The sequence below is a fragment of the Xenopus tropicalis genome, chromosome 6 (assembly GCF_000004195.4).
Source record: "Xenopus tropicalis strain Nigerian chromosome 6, UCB_Xtro_10.0, whole genome shotgun sequence".
NCBI lineage: Eukaryota > Metazoa > Chordata > Amphibia > Anura > Pipidae > Xenopus > Xenopus tropicalis.
The window spans coordinates 99,493,493-99,517,400 of record NC_030682.2 but is presented as its reverse complement, the minus strand read 5'-3'; positions in this window follow the sequence as shown (position 1 = coordinate 99,517,400).

The window sequence follows — 23,908 nt, the reverse complement described above, 5'->3', positions numbered from 1 at the left end:
TTTAAATCTACTCTCAGTTTTGGCACATAAGAGCCAATGTCACAATCACTGTGAATAGTAATACTTATTACCCATTTATTATGCTGTAGAGGTGGCATTCTGTGGGGTTGCAGCAGTGAGTGCCTTATATCTCATCTGGAAGCCATCATGGTTCCGATCAAGTGTGATTACCGATGGCATAAAATGCAAAGACTTGAAAGAACAGTAGCATCTAAAAATGAAATGACAATATAATGTAACAATGGGGGCAGCCGTTCAAGCAAAGGATACATAATCGATAACAGATAAGCTGAGTAGAATCCCACTGTATACAACAGAACTTCTGTTATCTGTTATCTGCTATGTAAGGGCTCTGGCACACGGGGAGATTAGTCGCCCGTGCCAAATCTCCTTTGTCACGGGCGACTAATCTCCCCAAACTACCATCCCACCGGTGAAAATGTAAGTCGCCAGTGGGATGGCACACGCTGCACAGGCGATTTCAGCAAATCACCGAAAATGCCTCACGAGGCAACTTCGGTGATTTGCCGAAATCGACTGCTCAGCGTGTGCCATCCCACCGGTGACTTACATTTTCGCCGGTGGGATGGTAGTTCGGGGAGATTAGTCACCCGTGACAAGGGAGATTTGGCACGGGCGACTAATCTCCCCGTGTGCCAGAGCCCTAACCTGTGCCTTTTCTCCTTTTCAGCTTTGAATGGCTGCCCCCATGGCTACATAGCAGTTTGTTCATATAAACTATAGTAGGAGTTCTGAAGCAAATACACAACTATTACCAGTGCCAGCACATTATGTTTTAATTACTTTAAAACACTATTTTTTACTGTTCCTTTAAAGTCCCCTGATATCATTCTCTGCTAGTAACTCTGTCCGAGGTAAGTTGCTACTTGCTGATTTGTTGCTGTGTTAGCATTGCCTGCCATTGACTTACTGCTGCGCTAAACCTTGCAGGACTAAGCCTTAGACTTTCCCTGCTTGCCTTGTTGTATATGTGCTTACCTTTAGTTAACCCTACCTGTGCCTGCCTTTTCTGTTGCTATGATTAATAAAGCTACTTTTCTTTGCCAAATTCCTGTCTGCTTGTTTCCCAGTCAGCTTCCGTATTGGTCTCTATTTCCAAACACTTTGGGGCACATTTACTTACTCACGAATGGGCCGAATGCGTCCGATTGCGTTTTTTTCATAATGATCGGTATTTGGCGATTTTTCGGAAAATTGTCGCGCCTTTTTCGTAGCCACTCCGAAAGTTGCGCAAAATGTTGCGATTTTTTTGTAGCGTTAAAACTTTTCGCAGCTTTTGCGCCGAGTACGAAACATTCGGATTCATTCAAGCTTCAGTATGGTGACTTTTCTTGGGCCAGGTTGGAGCTGCAGGGTGCCATTGAGTCCTATGGGAGGCTTCCAAAATCATGCTAAGTCTGAAAGTTTCGCCCGCCGCTTACGAGCGCTCAATACGAAAAAGTCGCGACAAGATACGAGCGAATCGTAATGGCTACGAAAAACTCGCGTTTTTTCGCGCAAGTCGTGATGGCTACGAAAAACTTGCGTTTTTTCGCGCAAATCGTATTGGTAACGAAAAATTTGCGACAATTTCCAAAAAGTCGTAAAGGCACCGAAAAAATCGCAAAAAATACGAAAAAGTCGCAAAATGTTCGTTTTCCAATCGGAATTTTTCCAATTCGGATTCGAATTCGTGTCTTAGTAAATCAGCCCCTTTTACTCCAGTGGCTCCTAAGATTGTTTTGTGGTTGTGAAACATTTCTCCTTTATCTCTAAGCAGATGGCACTTAATCTTGTCTATATTTAATTTTTAATACTCAATGTTTGACATTATTGTTTGTTGTAAAGATGTTCAGTGCTGTGCATTAGTGCTATAAATAACACATACTGTACATACGTTATTTCAAGTGGTAGATTAACATTTTCCTCTTCTCAAAATGTTTATCATTGATGTATTTTGGGTGGTTTGTCTTGGTCCCCTGTGCATTAAAATTGGGTTGAATGCTTCCAGATTCTGAAACCTTCCTTCCTTGTATGACATAAATATGGTGTCTTGTACACAAATGAAATTGCAGTTATGTTAAGCTCTTTTCTATGTTGAGTCAGACTTTCCCTTTTATTTCATTTTGAAATCTGCACTTTGAAAAAAAAAAAAATGTTATCCTCTGGCAAACCAACCACATATTTAATTGCCAATACTGCTACACTACACTTCATCCATAGTGATGTTTCCACTAAATATTCACTTTTTATTACTGTCCGCTTGGCTTTCCTTAGTTTCTTTGCTTATGCATATTCCTTCCAGTACAGTCCATTTGCTCTATCCACCTCTGTAGCACTAACATACCACCAGTTCCCATTTAAATAAGCTTCCTCTCACTACTAATATAAAGCTAAACTACATGTAACTATGTAACTTTTTTTGTTGTTATCTTTGATCCATAGCACAAATTCATAATGTGTATTGATGCAGTCTCATAGCATAAAACATTAGAGACATAGTCCATAGTCTCATGTATTTTATTGACTTATCTTGTTAGTTGGTTTATTATCAAGTATCATATATTTTAATTATTTATTTATTTTGTTAGTTGGTTTCCTATCAAGGTTTCATCAAATTATTTTTAATCAAAACGTACAACAGAATTCATTTTTCATTTATCAATAGAATCTATTTAGCACATTGATATGCGTTAGTAAATTGTGCTCTTTTAATATTGTCCCAATTTAAAATTGCTATTTTCTTATAATCTTAGTACTGGTATTATAATCCCTCCAGTAATGTTTGCAATAACCAGCGTCAGACTGGCCTACTGAGATACTTGGAAAACGCCCAGTGGGCCAGGTGTCAGTGGACCCTTCTGCTCCTAACCATTTGGCCCATTTCAGTCCCTATTTCTGTATGGGAACAAAGATATGATATCTTTCCACTGAATAAAGATCTCATAGTCCACAGTTTCATATATTATATTTATTTTGTTAGTTGGTTTCTTATAAGGTTTCAAACAAAAGGAATTCTGGGAACGAATTCCAGACTCTTAAAAAAAATCCCATTTACATGGGTTTATCCTATATATATATATATCCTATATCCTCACCCACTGGGTTTGAAGCTGAAGCCAGGACAATAGCTGATCAGATTCCCAACTACAGACAGTCTGGAATTCGTTCCCAGAATTCCTTTTGTTTGCTTTTGTCTGTGTGAGGCAGTCTCCTCAACCTTATTTATTTGTTTATAAGGTTTCACAAACATTCGTTTTCATATAATTTTTAATCAAAAGTTACAAATTTCAGTCCCTATTTTTGTATGGGAACAACGAGGCAAAACATACAGAAAAACAGATGATAGCATCTAAAGAACCTTTAGGCAAGTAAGAAGAGGAGAAAAAATAGTTTGGAGAGTGGTTCTATGGTCTAAGGTTTCTGATGAGTCCCTGGCATCCCAGTCTGATGCTGGCAGTAACCTACATTATATTAGGAATTTCCCCTTTTTCATAGAATAAAAGAGGAAAATTTGCATTTCAGTTGTAATCAGCAATTTTGATACACATATCTTGCTGAAAGATTATATTTTTTCTGAAATAGGCACACAAACTAAAATAAGAAAATTCTATATCAATATGGAGGAAGGAGCTGATGCTGGAGGATATTTTACTGAGAACACACCATGGAAAATAGTAAAAGAAATAAGAAGCTCTTGTTAACAGTTTAATGCAGCCTTCAGTACAACAGCCCTGCAAGTAATGTTTAACTATGGGCTGCTGGATCCTATCAAAAGAATAAACGGGCCCTATGGGATGCGCTGAGAAATTATAACAGTATGTCTTATTTTTAGTTTTTCTTTTTTTTCTTTTCACAACTAAGACATTTTCTGCTGAAGTATTTTATCTGCAGCTTTGTATACATATTTTTAATCCTACACAAAATGATAGGATGTCAGAGAGGATCTATAATAACACCATTTTTTTTATTTCACTTCAAAGACTTTGCAATTTCTGATCCATGTGACATTCACACTCCTTCAGGGTCAAACAACATCTTGCAGCCTTCATAAAATGATTAAATATTTTAAACAGCTCCTGCTTATACCTTCATCACCCCATGAGACTGATACTGTTATCGTTTTTGTCAAATGCAGTTTCCATCCACATTTGTCATTCTAGCTTGCATTTATGAGTTATCAATCGCCACGTCAAAATGCAAAATAACTGATGTTCTTTGGGCGGTATTGGATGGTCTATCTGGGGCTTTTAATCAATGCTGATTTTTATTTTTCATACCCCTACATAAATCTTTACCATTCTGAACCACACATAATGCATTTGTACAAAGCGCAGTGACAGGAGCAGTAGTTATATTATCAAACATTATACCTTGGGGCTAACTGAGTATCAAGGGCTTTCAAAAGGGAACATTGGGAATTACTGTGCAGAAGAGACGACTGCAGTGAAGAATGTAAGGAATTGGTTGTTACTGGGTATAAATCAAAATCATGCTGTATAATCTTTCTAATTTCCACACTATCTTAAGTTATTCACCAATGTTCTAAATCAATGAGCCCTGCTTTTTGCTTTCCAAAGCTGCATCTGGGGCTGCAATAATTAGCTCTTAACATTACTGTGTAAATATAGGCCGTGCCCATGCTGATTAGAAGTGCTGATTTCTCATTTATATAGTACCTGTTCATATGTAAAAAGAAAACAAAACTATACCCTAATGATGCTTGCTATTTTGTATTTGTGTGTAATTAAGAAAGGAAAAGCTTACCCTTTAATTTTGTCTTTAAATGTAAACCTAAATTAAAAAAAGAACATCGCAAGCAAAATGCAAATGTATACCTCTTTGATGTTAAATGAATATGTTGTTATTAAACTGACATGGAATGGATGTACAGATTGTACTGATAATAATATGTGAGATGCGGTATATTTTCTTTCAGTTAACTGTATCATTTTAAAGTCACTGTATATTACAATTATTATCAATACCATGAAATCTGTTAATGAGAATTCTTGGCGCTTGGGTTTTGTGAATAAAGCCCCTTACCCTTATATAGATCATTATGCCATAGGGCTTTCTAAAAACATTTAAAGATTAAAATTACAAAAGGAACATTCACATTAGGCTTCATTTTTTAGAAATAAATATCAACAAAACTTGTGTTGCGCAATGTAATATTGTTCATTAGACAGTTAAACCATGTGTTTTAATTGTGCATAGCACAAAAATGACGACTTTATCAGTAAGAAATGTGATTACATGAACTTGTGCTTGTGTAGCTTAATGCTTTACATTCTTCGGATAGATTGTTAGCTCCATGGGAAAGAGACAGATGCGAATGGTGAATATAATTATACATACAAGTGGCATCTGTACATTTCTCACCGGAATAAAAAAAAAACAAGGGGTAACAAGAAAAGGCTACAATTGAGTGCTAGCTGCAAGTAGTAGTGATTTATTGCCACAAAATGTTTTAAGCTTAAATCGCCCTTTGCCAACTGGGAGCACAACACCAATGAAGCAAATATTTACATGCACAGTGCAGGAAGTGAGAGCATACAGAGAAACACCCCAAGGGAGTTGTGTATAACCCAATATGTAAAGGTGTACATTATAATACATTGTTACAAAAAGTAAACAAAAAAGTATATTATCCATGAAAGTTCATCAATGTCACAGAAACAAAGTCCTTTTTTGAACACTTAAGACCAATTTCCAATAGTGAATTTTCATATAGTCCTTACCAAGGCTACCTAAATGAACAAAACAACCTATTAGTACTGCCATATCTTGGCTTACCATCTGGGTACAAAAGTCCTCAATGAAACATACAACAATAAGGCTTTATAATAGTACATATGATCTTATACTTGTAAATCTTTTTCCTTTGCAGATTTTGAAACCTGCCTAAGCCAATAATCTTTGAATTATTAAGAACAAGGCTAATTGTAATGTCTGGCAGGCATTTGCTATATTTCTTCCAGTATAAACTAAACTAAGTTTAGATTGGTTGAAGTTTTTTTTTCCTGGAAAAAAGGCCCTTGTGAGGGGCATGATTACTCTGTACAAGTAAATTATGGGGGATTATACAGATCGGGTTATTTTTTCCCCATAAGAATGATCAGCGCACCAGAGGCCACCTCTCTAGATTAAAGGAATGGAGCTTCCATTTGAAGCAGCGTAGGTGGTTTTTCATGGTAAGAGTAGTGAGGTTGTGGAATGCCCTTCCTAGTGATGTGGTAATGGCAGATTCTGTTAATGCCTTTAAGAGGGACTTGGATGAGTTCTTGAACAAGCATGGTATCCAAGGCTATTTTGATACTAAAATCTACAAGTAGTATTGATGTTTGTATATATAGTGAGTGTATGTATGTGAGTGTATAGATAGGTTAGCATGGGTCTATGTGTGTGCACTGGGGTTCACTTGGGAGAGTTGAAGTCGATGGACTTTGGTCTTTTTTCAATTTAGCCTAACTATGTAACAATAGGAAAACTGATGTTTCCCATGCAATGCACACTCAGTATCAAAGCAACTGTCACAAAGTTAAATAGATAATGACCTTGAACATTTATAACTGTACCATGTAAGAAAATTACATTTATGTTACACTTTGGATTTTTAATCTTCTTCATTAGAAAATCTAAACTGTAATATGGCTTATACTAAGGTTTATAGTCTTCAAATGCCTGGACTATAGCAACACCATTCCCCCCTCAAAAAAATAAATAAATGATAAATACTGTAGATAACATTGTGTTGGTAGAGATAGAGAACTCTCTCTGATGCATCTTCTCATGATCTATTTTAAACATAAAATTAGAATGAAACACAAGGGTCAGGAGTTCCAGTCACAGAATAATTTCTAGTACCCACCACTGTAAAGACCTTTTGTCTTTGTACCTATTTACATGGGGTCGGAGTAATCTGTCATGCCAGTAAAGCACAATGATATGCAGGGGAAAATGGGCATTAAACTAGACAAATGAATTATGTATTATCATCAGCTCTTTGTGTTGCTGCATGTATCATTGTTTTCTACATTTACTCCTATTATTTTGGGAAGTGACATGCAGTTTCTGATTTAACATATAACAGGAATGTCCTGTAATGGTTAATGAAAATGTGACATTTTTACAGTTTTAGAGTTTATTTAGAATATTGTACATTTTATTTAACAATAAAATATTGAGAATATTATAACAAACAATATAATGACTATTGAGTATATACGTAAGAGTAAGAGTAATAACAGTTTCTAAAACATTACACAAGTACAGGTTGGTAATCACAAAAGCAAATAATACTTATAAGTGTCTGCCTATTCATGTAACTAAGGTGACCTTGACTGTCTACATTACTGTGTAATAATTCAATAAATAGGACAGTTATTGGGTTTGTCACCATAACAAAAAAATGCAACATTAACATAATAGGTGTGAGAGTAAATGGCCAGCTCACAATCATACAGAAATAACATAAAGAATAATTGTACACTTATATTCTTTACTCCTTATACCACAATGTGACTTAAGATATGTACTTTTTTTTAGATTTCATTAAATGGATAGTAACACTATAAAGTGAAAACATTGATTTTATATTATTAATATTATTATTAACATTTATTTATAAAATGCCAACACATTCTGCAGCATTGTTCAATAAACAAGTATATATATATATATAGAAAACATACAAGACCAACCAAAACAAAAGGGTACTGCCCAAAGCTGCTGGCAATTATTTACTTAATATGTGTAGATTTTTTTGGTTTTTTTTTTGTATTACTGGCCATTTAAGATCTTTTTACTTAAAGGAAACATAATATCTTTTTGGATCACATTCAGTCTGTCAGTTCTTAAAATCTGCTCTTCTTCGTGGGGTGTCAGGATGATGCCTCACTGAACATGTGAGTAAAAATCAAGTACAGGCACTTGTTTGTGCCCCCCTGTTTGTTTTCAAGTACATTAATGGCTGCCCTCATGGCTACACAGACGCTTTCTTATATAAACTACATTAAAAAGTAGAAACAAACACAAACACTTTACCTGTGCAGATATGAGTAGAACCCATGCATAGCTCTCATTTAATTTGGTATTTAGTGGCCTTTAAAGCCCTATTCATTGTATTATAGACAGCCTGTCAGTACTAAAAGTCTCAGTTATGCCTCTTCTCTGTGAATTTGGATAAAGATTAAGCAGAAAAGCACTTTCATATTTAGACTTTTAACAGACAAACACATCATCTAGACAGATGCCCAGTCAGGTGAGTGGTCTTAAATCGATAATCCAAATTTTCAGAAGTGTACTGTTAACTCTCTTGGAACTTGTGATATCATTGCAACCTGGCAGCTGGGAAAGGGAATTTTACTTACGCTAAGTTGAGGTCAGTATATAATTTTAAGACCTTTAATGATGTTGATGCGGTAATCACTATAATGAAAAAAAAACGGGTTAAGCAATATCTCAAAATATATAGAAATATGACATCATTGCTTTTGTTTATAAGTTATATTGCTCTTTCAGTAGCACTTTATGTGACTTGTGATTTATTTATTTGAATGTATTCCATGCTTTTATCCCCACTAAACACCACACCATCACAATTAAATGAGAGAGGCCATTGAGTTAGCTAAAGAAAGGCCTAAAGTTGGCTATGAACAGGAAAAAACTTCATCACCCAGATCTTTACAGGATTTCACCATCCTAGTGGTGGGCCAAATCAAGATTATAAATTATGCATCAACAGCAATTTCAACCCTTTATGTTCTGACAGATGTAGACCTACAGCATGGACAAAAAAGTACCATTAGGCCAGCTCCTTAGATATAGACACAGAAAGATTTAAAACTGCCCTCTTTCACTGTTATTTTAAAACACAGAAATATGTTTCATTTTCTGTACAATACGATTAAAAAAAACAATAATAACAATAATAAAATAACAAAATAATCTTTGTTAATGGATTTTATAAATGTCTCAAAATGAAAACATAAAAAGTAAAAGGCCAAGGAGTAAAACTAAGGAAGGAACATAAAACTAAAACAATGGTTAAAACCAATGGTAGCAGATATTCAGCTTTGTTTCTTGTTGCTAATATTGGTGGATGAGCCAAAGATGGGTTTCACCATTGGGGAATTGGCATCCATATGCATATACTACTTGCAAAATAGAAAATGCTGTCATACATACACTACAAGTGCCAGAAAAAGAAGTATTCCTATGTACCTACTGCATCTGCTCTATTTATTATTTATCCAACTTCAATTTGTGTATTTATTTAATACATACAGTACATTTGGATTAATTATTAGTTAGTCAGAAGACTAAACTGGGGACAAAAAGCCAATTGCCAAGCCAATTGCTTATAAGCATTCAAACAGCACTCCTTGCTGGTATCTACATAAAAATCTCATCACTACTTAGGCCTTTCCAAATTGCTTGTAACCTAAACCTACTCTCTTATTACTATGGGATTAGCTTATTAATGGGTAATGAACGGTGATGAAATGTGAAGGGTGGTGCTAATGAGTTAACACACACACTGGGACTGGTGTTCAGTGTGGGGGAAACTGCCGAATGAATTAAATAATGCATGTTTGAGCACAATTATCACCAAGATAGAGGCTAAGCATGAAAAAAAGGTTTGCAAGAGCAAGGAGGTTGATAGAAAGTAAGTTAAAACTTGAGTGGATTGAGTGCCGAGACTATGGCTCCCCCTCTTCTCTGCCCTGCCCATAGAGAAAGAAATTCCTTGCTGTAAGATTCCAGCAAGAAGTGTGAAGGCTGCCATATTAAAAGTTGCCAGATGTGTAAGTTTATAAGTCACTAGAGGAGATAAGAAACTTATAATACACAAATGCCATGAATATCCAGTAAACAATATCCTTATAATCAGTGCTTTGTGATGTCATCGGTTATAATCGCTGCTCTGTGATGTTATTTCTGTCACATGTTCACTGAGACTTGTGTATTATAATAAATTAAGTCCACTCTGTTGCAAAATATGTGGATATTACCTTGACCTGTATATGGCCTTGGCACTTTTTCGTGACTTATAATATGATCCTTATATTTTACAATATTTGGTGCTATTTTTCACTAGATAGAGTACTTGTCCCATATTAATTATAGATTAAAGGAATACTTTTTTTTTTTTTTTTTTAAATGCATCAGTTAATAGAGCTTTCCATCATTAAAATCCATCTTTCAAAAACACAGATTTTTTTTATATTCAATTTTGAAATTTCATATGGGACTAGCCATATTCGTCATTTCCCAGGGTGCCACAGTCATGTGATCTGTGCTCTGATAAAAGTCAGTCACGCTTTACGGCTGTGCTGCAAGTTTGAGTGCTATTACCCCCACCTCCCAGCAGTCATTTAGCAGAACAATGGGAAGGGAACAAGATAGCAGCTCCCAGCTCAATAGTAAGAAATCCAAGTCCGGCTTGGGACTCCTCCAGTTACATGGGAGTGGGAGAAACAATAGGTTACCTGAAAGCAGTTCTAATGTGTAGCGCTGGCTCCTTCTGAAAGCTCAGACTCAGGCACAATGCACTGAGATGGCGCCTACACACCAATTTTACAACTAAAAAAAATAAATTTTTTGGTTCAAGAATAACATTTTAAATGTTACAGTGAATCATTTGCTATGTAAACAGTGTAATTTAGAAATAAAAAATATACCATGAAAATCATGACAGTATCCCTTTAAATAAATGCACTCTGCTTTGTTGAAAACATTGATATTTTAAAATTTCTGAGTTATAGTCCTACCTTTCTAAAAGAAAATAAAGGAATAAATAGTCAAAATCCAAAAAATGAAAATATATAATGTTTTGAAATTACTTGTAGCCTTTAAGCTGCTCTGTACAAGGAATCATTTATTAATGAACACCACTGAGACATGATTTCCAACCATTATTTTGCTCACAGCTGAGGATATTCTTGTGAACAGTTTCTTAATTAGTAGCATAATACTCTAATCATTATTTTGTATGAAATACCACATTCATTGTATATTCTTTAAATCCTAGGATTAAATGACATTACATGCTAGAGTGTCTTGTATGCTAGTTGTATGATCTACCGACAGACATACTGTGCTCAGTAGTACTATGTGTGAAATGAGTGCCTGGCAAGGTATCAGAATGATCTAATAAAGGGGTACCTCTTTTATCGATTTGCATTCCTATTAGAATTTTGCCAGGGGACCATATTATCACTGAATTTCAATGTATGTATGATTTCTTGTTTTCTCATTTTCACTGAATAATATCAATTATTTAAAGAAAGAAATTCAATACACTGAAATTAAAAGAGCATCTGAGTTACTATTTTCCTGTTCACTTAACAAAGTTTGCATTCCCAGCTGAGCTATACAAAAACAAGAAGGAAGACTATGAGCCCACGTTAATACTGCAGAACAAATGCATTCTCCTAATTTATTTTTAGAGAGAAGAAGCCAAAATCTTATTGTTCTAATAATTATGCAGTCGGCCATTTCCTGTCACATAAAAGAATACAAACAGACAAATACTACACCCACACCCAAACCATTATACTTCCAAAACATTTTATCTTTCTTTCTGGATTTCTGATAATATTAATATTATAATGCAACCGAGAAACAGGTTTATGTAGTACATCCTAGAAATGATCCTAGAAACGCCCAGAAATTAAGGTATATCAAAGTGATTAAAATATAATGTACTGTTTGCTTGAGAAAGGCAACTATAGTTTATATAGCAGTAACAGTAAAGGTTGTGACTTAGGTTACCCAAACACATTACTAACCAGAGGCACGCCCAACCAAATGTACTATGTGCTCACAGGGCCCACATTTGATAAGGGTATGATAGAAAACTTGGTACCTAATATATCCTTTAGTGGAATTTGAATTTCTTATCATAAAGTATCCTCTATTATCCGTAAACCATGACAAAACCACTGCAGCTCTTTCCAGGGGTGCTGCTTCCATGAGGCGAACTGGGAAACTTGCCTCAGGCACAGCACCTCCAAAGTTGCCAGGGGCAGAAAAAAGCCGCTCCTGGTAACTTTAAGAGCCGAATTTCCATTTTTTAAAATAGAAATTCAGCTCTGCTATTGCAGAGAGTGCAATTGTGTGCTCTATACTAGTGATGCAGCCCCCCTGTGTACCCCCTCTGGTGCTGTAAAGGTAAGTGCAGGGGGCCAAGGGTGGGGTGGCGCTGTCGGAGGAGCCGCCTTGGGCAGCCCAGGTGCCAAAAATTGCCCAGGCTCTTTCTAGTTACAAAGGTGAAAACAGTGAATTTATTAGGTTAATGTGCAGGAACCCCAGCAAGAGTTTTTGGACTGCATTTGCACTTCATCTACATCATTTTATTTGGTGGCTGATTCACACACAACTCGCACAGTGATTATATTCAATATAGTCAATCAATATAGTTTGCCATAGGAAAAAAGAGTAGTCATTGAAGGAAGATCTGAACGTACAAATAGACAGAACACTCATCTCTTGGAATTCATCTCTGCTTCAAAACATCGGAACAAATTAACAAGGTTTATCTTGTTCAAGTATAGAAATTATTTCAACTAGTCATTTGTTTTCAAGTATCTGGAAGTTAGACACTACATTGATTAACAAATACAGCCTTGTCTAATAACTAGTGACCTTGAGAACCTTCAACGTATTAAGCAATACCAAGTCTGTCTCTGACTGATCTTGCACCATTTTAGCTAAATGCTATCCCAAAATGTTGCTAATTAACCATGGCATGCAGGGCTTTGCAATTCGACATGCTATTGAGGTACCTTACAGTGTGTTATGCAGCACACTTCTCTGTTCATTGCTAACAGTTAGGTGAGATCTGACAGTAAAGGAGAATGCAAGTCAAAATTTAAAAATCATACTGCCCAATAGTCGTTCTATTGTTTAGTAAAAACGCCACACTTTTGGCTCACCTAATCAAATATTTACTCAGTCACACTTACTTCACATTTTCTAGAACAGGCAGCCATCTCTAAAAAGGTATTCTCCCTTCCTTTCCCTCCTTGCTTCATACTGCACATGTGTTTCACTCACTCCCCCCCTCCCCTCTGCCAGATCCGCTTCTGATTGGCTGGTGGGCATGTGTAGCTCAGAACAGGAGACAGGATCAAGTTACACACATGCTCAGAGAATAGGAAGTCTGCCGCTGGCAGCCTACAGGAAGGGGAGAGATTTCAGTGATGTCACTGTAGGCTTCACACTGCTGTAGGCTGCCAGCACCATACTTTTAATTTATATTAACCTTTCGTTGTCCTTTAAGGGACACAAACTGCATTCCCCAGATAACTGGGTGTGCTTAATTACATAGCTACAGTGATTGTATGACATTGGCCACTGTATGGTTGGTTTGGATGCATAGTCCTCTCAAAAATAGAGAAAAGTTCAGTCTTAATATAAAATGAGTAATAATACTGGGGAGGGGGGTTGGAACCAAAATATCAGGAAATGAAGGAACAACCTAAAAAACATGAACTTTATTTAGGTCACAAAAAAAAAAACACAAAATACATGTTATTATGTGATTATAAGTTGAATCTCTAAGCTATAAAGTGCTTTAGGGTCAAATAATGTGCATTTTTGTAGAAAAAAAAAACATTTGCACATATTATAGCAAACACATGATTAACTGATTAACTTAAAAAGCTGCTGATTATCAACCAATGTAGTAATTAATGAAGTACATTTGCATTAAATATTTATAAAATTACATTTCTAGTCTAATTTCAGGCAGTGCATTATTTTAGTAGTGGCTGTTACAATTTGTATTTTAAATGCTTTTCTTTCTCCACAACTAGTAGAAGTTTTCTAATTACTATATACTAAAAATGGACACTTTTTAAAAATGATGATCTTTATCTCTCTCTCCTTTCTGTCTCTCTCTTTGTATATATATCTTTATATATACAGTATTTGTGTATGTGTGTAAGATTAGATATGTGGTATTTTAGATCCCCAAAAAATCCATTTCACATAATGCACACATATATTTCAGCAAAATGTGACATTAGCAGCCCAATACACAACAAATAAAACAGGATGGTTAATATATACATATATTTTACATAGGATACCCATTATCAGTTCTGACACACTGTCATCAATCCAGACTTCTTGCAGAAACTGACAACAATTTGAAAGCAAAACCCCCTATGGGTGTGCCTCTGCCTCAAGACAAGATCTCACAGAACAATTACTCTGCTCATTGTGTCTATAGATCAATACATATTATTTTATCAGTCCATTTTGAAACATAGTCACAGATAATTGTGTTTCTCTCCTTGTTATCTATTGTCATATATTTCTTTTACACAGAAAATTAAATATGATTCTCTAACCTCAGGACATTACCTTGAAAGTAGAAATCTAGTAATCCATTTTAGAATTTCAGGCCCTATAAGACTGATCTCAGGAGACCAGCAAGTTCTTTACATGAAGTGTGGAGCTTCTGTGCATTGATTTTATGGACAATGTGCATATTTTCTGCTCTGAAGCTTCTTTATTAGCTTTGTGCACTTCTTTGCTGAGATTTAGTTGCACACAAGGCAAGATTAAGGTTCGATAACTGCTGAAATGTGTGTATTCAATTAGAAAATTTCTAGAAGCGCCTGACCAACCATGTCTGGAAGGAGGTGTGACTCTTAACATGATGTTATTTGTTTCGTGCGACGATTCGTACAAACTGTAATCGGAAATCCTTTAGCATAGAAACTTTCATATGATATAGTAAATGTACAATGTGTTGCCACAGGTGGTTTGCTAAACTATAGCAAGCCAAGTGAGGTTGAACTGATCCAATGGGATGTTAACTGTTAAACATGTGACCTGTAGTCAGGCCCGGATTTGTGGCGAGGCCACAAAGGCCCGGGCCTAGGGCGGCACAATTTTAGGGGCAGCATGCTGCCCCGCCGCAACAAAATTTTAACATTTAATGGCCATACGGAGCAATGGGGACTTCTCCCCACTGCTCTGTATAGGAGTTTAAATGGCCGCGCATGCGCACTTGCGTCGGCGCAGCGCGGCATGGCAGGGAGGTTTGTTCGCGCATGTGCACTGGGGAGAGGGGGGGGGCGCGAATGGGGGGCGGCCTCGAGGTGGGTGGATTTGAAATCCGGCGCTGCCAGTAGTAAACTTTATTTTGCTTTAAAGCAAATTTACAGGATGCACAAGGAACACATGATATATGGCATCAAGAATTTGTTCAGGACCTTATGGACTTCACTTACATCTATTGATCTAACCATTGGCTAATAATGCGACAATTGCATATTTTGTAAAAACAATATACCATAATGTTGCTTGTTATTCAGCAACACACAATTGTTGTTTTCACTTGAAAAGACTGTGATATTTTGCACAGTATTGTATATTGAGAGGCAAATGTTGGTGACTGCAGGTTGGTTTATGGTCAGTTGTCCATGCTGCTGGCTACCCAATCTATTGAGTATATTTTAATGCTACAAATGTTACCATATAGTAGGGGTAGCTAACCTCTGTTTTAAGCTATGGCTCTCTCCTTCCTTACATAACCTTTGGCTGTTCAGAAAGACTACATCCCTGCCCTGGGGCAGAACATTTCAGTTTGCAATTAAACTACTGCACAACAAACATAGGTTTCAAAATATTATTTAAGCTCCATAGTAAAAAAAATGCAATGTGTTCCTTTTTATAGTTTGTCTTTATTGGGTTGAAGTAAGAATAAAAATTGCTTTAATATCAGTAAAAATACAAATATACTTTAATATCAATACAAAGTTGTATTTGTTTGGAAAAAAAAAAGAAGGAATGCCTTACAATGGTTTTTTTTTAAAGAGATCATAGCTAATTTAAATCTAGCGTAAATCTCTTCATAATTCCATTAAATACAGGATTAAGCAGAATGATTTGTGATCTATTAGGACATACAGCTATATCTGGCCTTTCTATTTAACAGGGTAAAACTATTCTGCTTGGAAGGGCTTTCTAAAATGATTATATTAACTTCAGGGAACCATTTTTTCCCTCTTCGCTTAAATAAACCAAGTATTCCGATCTCACTGACCCTACATGGCGACACTTTCTTTCAAATGTCCATTACCATTAGCATTAACTAACACTAAGCCACAATGGAATTCCATTGGAAGAGCATATGACAGCATATGAATTCCAAATGAGTTCATTATGATTGGTGTTATCACAATGAATAGCAAATGATTTCATAATGACCTGGGAGGTGAAATTGGTATAAAAAGGATTATTTTAAGTTTTATGCGTTTACATCCCTGTTTAAACTCGTCATTTAATATCATTAATAAAGCAAAAGATTTTGCTTTATATTTGTATAGTGTTTTTGTCTCAAGAATTATATTTTTTTATAGAGCTCAATAGAGCTGTAAATATAATGCATTTCATTCAAACAACTGCATTATAATGATACTACTTTGAGTTTGTTTCAAATTAGTTGGGGTTTTCTTTATCAAATGGCATTCAGGTTAACAGTAGGTAAATAGTCTTTTAAAGCTGCAGGAAAATAGTAAGTAAGGTTTAAACCAGGCTCATCAGGTTAGAAAATAAGTTCAGATTCCAAAAAGTTAGTTTTCCTCAGTCTTTTTGAGGTTTGACCTTAATCATATTTCATCAACTGTAAGATAAATAGAAAATACGTTTTAAGAAATTCTCAAGCACTGTACAGAGGTATGATAATAGCCAGCATTAAACACGAGGTTCCAGTACACTAAAAATGTTTATTCTTTGTCTGCCTATTCGTCCTTATGTTCTAAGTATGGAAATTTGATTATTAAATGGATCAATACGTTACATCCAAGTTAATATTGAACCTACTGCTTCTTGTTGTCTCTCTTGTCACTTAATCTTTTCTAAGGATATAAAAGGCTTTAGTCTAATTTTAACATTTTCTTAAATAGACATAAAATTAGAGGAAAAAATATCCTCTTTAAGAAGAAATGTGGATAAAAGAAGGTCACTGTGCATATATCACCAAGCCTGATGATAGCTGAAACGAAGAGCAAGATACATTAATGAGCATATTCAGGGACTGATCATTTTCGTAAGAGATTCACTTTTTCAGTAATTAAGGTGACCATAATATCAGATGGAAAACAAAGACATTAAAAAATCAGTAATAGTGGAGCTCAGTAGAACCTCAGAAAGCAATTTTCAAAAGCTTTTTACATTAAAGGGATGCTAAATAGTTCTTGTTACATTGTCTGTATGTATGTTTGGAAAGGTATATTTTTTGACACTACCTGGGAAGATAGCAATGTCTTTCTGCAGTAATTAACACCTTCTGTGCTAGAGTGTTGAACTGAAGTCATTAACACAAAGAACTGCTATGAGACCTTCTTGCTGCTAGAGACCTCAAGACAATGATTAACTTGTTCATCTCTAGAGACCTTCAGGGAACTAATTAGCACTTTCACCTAGTAGTAAAGGTGAAGGACTAATTGCTCCCTGCAAGCCTCTAGAGAGGAATGAGTTAACTGTCAGTGAGGTAAGGGTCTAACATACTCAAGGTTATGAGGGTTTTTCTTTTCTGTACATTTTATAAAATAAATATTCAATTAAATATATGTGCACATATGCATTAACAGACAAGTTAGCTCCTTTTTAAATATATTCCAGGGGAAACATTTTTAACAAGTTAAAAAGAAAATCTGGACCTAAAGTAGAAGGTGACCATTCCCAAGTGATAACTTACTTAAAGGTCTACAGTTCGCCAAAGAGCATTGCATTTCAGGCATATCCAATTGTGGTTGCTGACAGTAAAGTGTCACTGCCCTGGGAAAACTTATGTAGAGGTTACAAATTTAATGTACTTGGCTATATCAAGGAGCAATCCAGCTATGTAAATATGTGTAGCTGTCTCAATTATAACAGGCAGGCCAAATATATTATATTATATATAATGCCTTGCTGGAGTTACAGCATCCAAAGACAATCTTTCAGAAATTTCGATAATTTAGTTTAATGATTCTTGGAGGATATTGCTCTCTTTCCAACTATTGTGGGGGTTTCACACTTATTTTTTGATAATGCTATGAGGCGTTGTACCCATTGAGCAAGCAATGAGTGTTACACAAGTACAAGTACATTAGAGGGGATTATAGGCAGATAGGAGATTTTTTTTTCCCCTAAAAACGATCAGCTCACCAGAGCCCCCCCTTTAGATTGGAGGAACGGAACTTTAATTTGAAGCAACGTGAGTGGTTTTTCACGGTGAGGGCAGTGAGGTTGGGGAATGACCTTTCTAGTGATGTTGTAATGGCAGATTCTGTTAATGCCTTTAAGAGGGGCCTGGATGAGTTCTTGAGCAAGCATGGTATCCAAGGCTTTTGTGATACTAATATCTACAGTTAGTATTAGTGGTTGTATTTATAGTTTATGTATGTGAGTGTATAGATAGTTCAGTATAGGTTTGTGTGTGCTGGGTTTACTTGGAAGGGTTAAGCTTGATGGACTCTTTTTTCAAACCTATGAATCTATGTAACTATGTAACTACATATAAAGAAAAATCCAAATCAAATAAAAGCAAAAATCATAATTAAAATCAAACCTTTTTATATCCAAGATTGATCATTGCCCTCCACATTTGGGATGATAGCATACAAGAGCAGACAACAGTAATCGGATCTCTTATATGTCCAGTGGCCTGCTTTGGAATTGAAAAGGCAGCAGTGCTCTGACTAGAGTTGCACCCTTAATGGGAAACACAAGGAGAAGAAGAAGGACCCCAAGGTAAAACTCACTAAAAATATTTTCTGTGATATGCAAACTAACATACATAATGTGCATTCTAAATTAGGTTATAATTTCCATATCCATACATCATATCCATATTGTCTGCCAGAAATGTAACATTTTGTTTGACAAGCAAACGCAAAGACTGTGCATTCTAAATAATATGCAGAGATGACTATTTACATATCCATACATCAAATATTAACATATCCATACATCATATCCATACCATCCGCTGGCAAATTGACCCACAGTGCAAGAGATTTTCCCCTGTTTACACACAAATATTGCTATGATTACATACATATTTGTATACTAATTAACAAACACACACACACACAGCTGCAAGCACACATGGGCACATATTTAAAATATAAGCACTTATTTGCATAAAATAATTAACACATTTCTGTATGCTCATAAAGAACTGCTTGCACAGCTTCCCATCCAAAAAGACACCAACGCTTGAGATTCAGCCGGCTTTTGCTAGAGCAATGAATACTTATCAAACATCACTGAATGGGGGAAAGCCAAACTCAGATATTGCAGCACTTACATACAGAGAAAATGAACAAACCTATTCTATGAGGCTTAGAAAGTCAAACAATAGGAAAAATATTTACACCAGCACACCCTTACCTCCTCCAGAGAATTACTACTTGGTGCACAGCCTAGACTGTCGGCACTCTCCACAAAGTCCGGTCAAAATATTTCAGCCAGCACAGCAAGTAAGATGCAAGCAGGGCTTAGCCCTTGCGTGTTTATTTAAACTGCAGTTTGAATAAACACGCAAGGGCTAAGCCCTGCTTGCATCTTACTTGCTGTGCTGGCTTAGAAAGTCAAAACATCTTCCTCAGCCACCGAGAGTGACGTTAGCTAGAAAAGACAATCAAAACCATCTCAGACAGGATGTCCTGGTGAACTGCCTATATCAGCTATTCATTTGCACCAGTGTTCACATTTAATGATAGGATACATCCATTTAAATTACAGTTATAATGAAAATGAATGGAGTACAATGTTTTTACTTTGGAATACAAAAATTGGCTGTGGATTCGTTATGCTTTTATTGAAATAATTAGTTAGGAACCATCTAACTCCACAGAATTGGTCTTTAGATATGATCAAAATGAAGTAACAGTGGCTTTTATCATGCAAGGAAAGAAAGAAGTCATCTTTAACAAGCCACCTAATGAAATAACACAAACATTAAGGGGTATGGATTTCTGGGTCTCTAACTGATCTTTCTTCTATTTCCCAATTAGAAGTGTAGCTTTTTTTTTTTTTTTTACTATAACTCCAGCTGCCCACTGTTATAATAACACTTCTCACCTTATTTGGGCCCACGCAGAAATAGAGGAGGAAGGCTAAACTATAACTGCATACATTCACACGCACAAAAAGACTTAGGCACCAGTGGTCCTTGACCAGTAACAGTAGATTTATTAAATAAAAAGGCATTTATTTAGTACACCGAATACTTAAGAGCATAAAATTACATCACACATCAAATTCATGTCACGCACATCTCATACTACAGGTGTCTGCCCCCAGTGTATTAATTTCCTCAATAGGTGTTCAAAGGGTTTACACTAAGATTTCCATGAATCCCACCCACTAGAGTCTTTATAACTTGATGAGAAGAAAAATAACTAAGACTATCCTATTTGGTGGACAATAATGATGCTCTTACTTGCTAGCCCTGTCTGTCTAGCACTCTTACAGCCTCATTTCTTAGGTTCCTTTCCCCAACTTCTATAAAAAGCCTTAGTTACCTTGTGGCAAATCTTCTTACTCAGAACTCTTTATTCAGGTTCTTCAGCAGTATCCACTCCGTTATATATACTTGGGAACAGGAACTAGAATATTAGAATAACTAGAATAACTAGAATAACCTTTAGTCCTATAAGAAAACATCCCTCCGCTAGGGCATAGATACACTTCCTCACAGTAAGGATGTTTAACTCCTTACAGATTCCTATTTCTGCCACAAACCCGAGACTTTGAGATGATGCAACACTTGTCTTGAAAACAGTTTCCACAAACTGCCACTTGTCTGCTTGCTGTGATTCCAAAAGAATAAAAAATAGAAGATTTAATGACCTTATTTAGTGTAAGTATAAAGTTTATTTTGCTCAACTACCATAATAGAATGATAGAATAGGATTTAGAATTCTTTTGTTTGCTGACAAGTCAAATTTTATGTTACAAGGATTAAATATATTACATTTTTGTTTAATTTTCATTCCTTTCATTATCATCATACATTTCAGATTTCCAATATCTTTCTTTTGTATATTGACAGCAGAATTATTTGCCAAAAAATAATCTGAGGTACGATAAAGCAATAATAAAAAATGTTATGATTTGGAAGAGTTCTTGCAATAATTATGTTATATTTAGCTCGATGGTGCACTCTCGCGATTATTGTTAAATGGTTAATGATTGTATGCTAGATGTAAATACATATTGATGTGGCTGTGAGTGTGTTGTATACTGCTTAATATATTCTGTAACCATTTGTATATGTATTTGTATATATTTTTCTCGTACTAACCTTATAGCTATTATTATGCTGGTGCTCAAGGGTGTTTGGTGTGGTGGTGGGACATTCCCAAAGCCCCTCTGTGTGCTGTAGCTCAAAGAAGAGTTGCCCCCAGCGAGGGTCAAGCATCCTGCCAACAAAAATGGCTGGAGTTTATGTTATACATAGTTCAGGGGCAGACAGGACTAAAATCCAAAGTTAACAATGTTGTTAACATACATATTAGCAGTAATATTCATAGTGATACTTAGAAGCTCTAAAGTCTCTGGCAATGGATTAATCTAGGTAAAAGAAAATTGTACCAGGCAGGATTACATGTTTCAACCAAGGTACGTAACACCTCCCAGGGACTTTAAGGTACCAACGGGTACTGGGTAAAATTTTAATAATGGGCCCCCACTGCCCCAAGAAATATGTAATAGAATAACCTTCAAGCATGTGACGTTCAATATAGGAAGGCAGGCAGTTAAGAAATGGTCTGTATCCCAGCAACCCTGGCCAGATTTCTCTCTCCAAAACTGATGAACTGCTCCCATTGCAAGTTAGCTAGGCCCCCCCCCCAGGGCTACACAACTAAGCCCAGCTGTTAGCACCCGTCTGGCAGTTTTGCCCCATCCAGTCACGAGTCCTCAGTAAGCAATTGCTGTGCTGGGTTTCCCTTTCTGTATTTGCAGCTAATCCAAAACAAGAGAGGGAACTGCATGAGCAGCACTTGCAACCTTCTACACATGTGATGGAAGGGTTCTTAGTCTCATCTGCTTTCCTTTCATCTCCCAAAATAATTATTTTTATCATAAACCAAATGCTGATTTATTCCCTTTTGTCCAGGGACAAGAAAAGGCTTTTTTGTAATATTTAAGTATTTTTAAATTGATTTTGAGAAAGCAGTTTTTGAAATTATTGCAGAGAGGTAGTTTTGGGTTCTGGCACCTCCTACTACCCTGCAACAGTGGCTTTTAGTAGAACAGACACTGAGCCTGTGTCTTTTGGAAGTCAACGTGTTTGTTGTCAGCTGTTCCCTAGAAACCAATGTCAGGGCTGCAGGAAGTTGCAGGGCAGCTTGGGAGCCACCAGAAGGAAGTGGAAGCTGGAAAGCATTCCAGAAGGGTGGGGGGAAGGTTTCAGAGGCCAGGGAACTGCACATGGGCTCAGAGAGCTGGATGGCTCCACCATGCCTAGGTTTTCAAAAACAGAGCAAATTCACATTTTCTTATTTCTTTTTTTCTTAACTAAATAGCTTGGAATTCAGATAAAGCAGATTTTGCTGGAATGGTGGGCATGCTGAAGGCATTCTATGATAATTATGAAGTGTTGGTTGAGGCTGTGAATTGTAACAGGGTCACTTTGGGAATTATAGTCACAACTAATCACTTCTCCTACAGCATTCTCTATATTGCATTTGCTAAGGGGTATTTTAGGCATCCTTTATAAAAGCAATGTGTATTGCAACCATATAAAGAAAACAACCCCAGCTTATGAAGTTATTTTCATGCTAAAATAAAGTTACTAGCTCTTTTTAAAAATGGACACACAATAAGTACAGTTTTTTGCACTGATAGCAAAGTGATTACATTTTAATATGAATATTAGTATAGCACATGCTTTTTAGACAAACTCCTGTATTTATTAGATAAAGGAGTAAACCGAACTTTGGACAAAAAGACCAACCAACATGATTGCAGAGTTGATTTAACTTTTCTAAAAAAGGCTGAACTATATATTTTTTTATTTAGCTGAGAACTAAGCTACCTGGACGAAAATGTTAAGGGAGGGTGGCATTGACAGGTCTGAAAAGGAAGGCAGTAAGGGAAAGATGACATTAGGCATAACTTACTGTATCTAAATTGTTATTAGAAAGGAAATGTGGTCATTGTGTTTTAGGTGAGCAACGTGGAAGAAGGATCCTGACCTAACACCCTATTTGGTTACCAAGGAGTTGCTTTTGTTATGGTGAGAAAGATTTACTGGATAGCAATGGTGTTGGAAGGGACTGGTGTTTCCCTCTTTAGTGGAGTTCATTCACAAGCTCCTTGGGTTTTGGTCCCAGGAGAAAGGGTTGTGGAGTTAGGTTTGTCCTTCCTTCAATTGTCCACTTGTGCCCAGTGGTACTGGGTGGCTGTTTCTCTTCATTAACAAAAAATCACAAAACTGCTGAAACATTCACGTAACAGCAAAAAAAATCACAAAATGCGGCTACCACAAAACTCTTTTTCCGCAACTTTTTTGATGTAACTGCGACATTTTTGACATTCGCTCAATTGTCAAGGCAGTTTCTCCAAAAAATTGGCCAATGGCAAAATGCATAACTTTGCAGAAAATCCATGGCTGGCAAAAAAATTCGCTCATCACTAGTACGATTTTTTTTGGTACGACCATCGGCCTTGAAGCTGCCCTGGTCTTATAGTTTTGACGTTTTATTCTTGAAGCTACATTGTAGGTTTTTGAAAAGTATGTTTATAGTATATTTTATATTCAGCTTAATCAGCAGCCAAACACTGAGGTTCAGGTCTATATTATTATTTATTATCATAAATTGCCAGTTAAGGTTTATAAATTGTTCTGTGTCCATAAAATTTTGCAGGTGACAGATACAGCTTC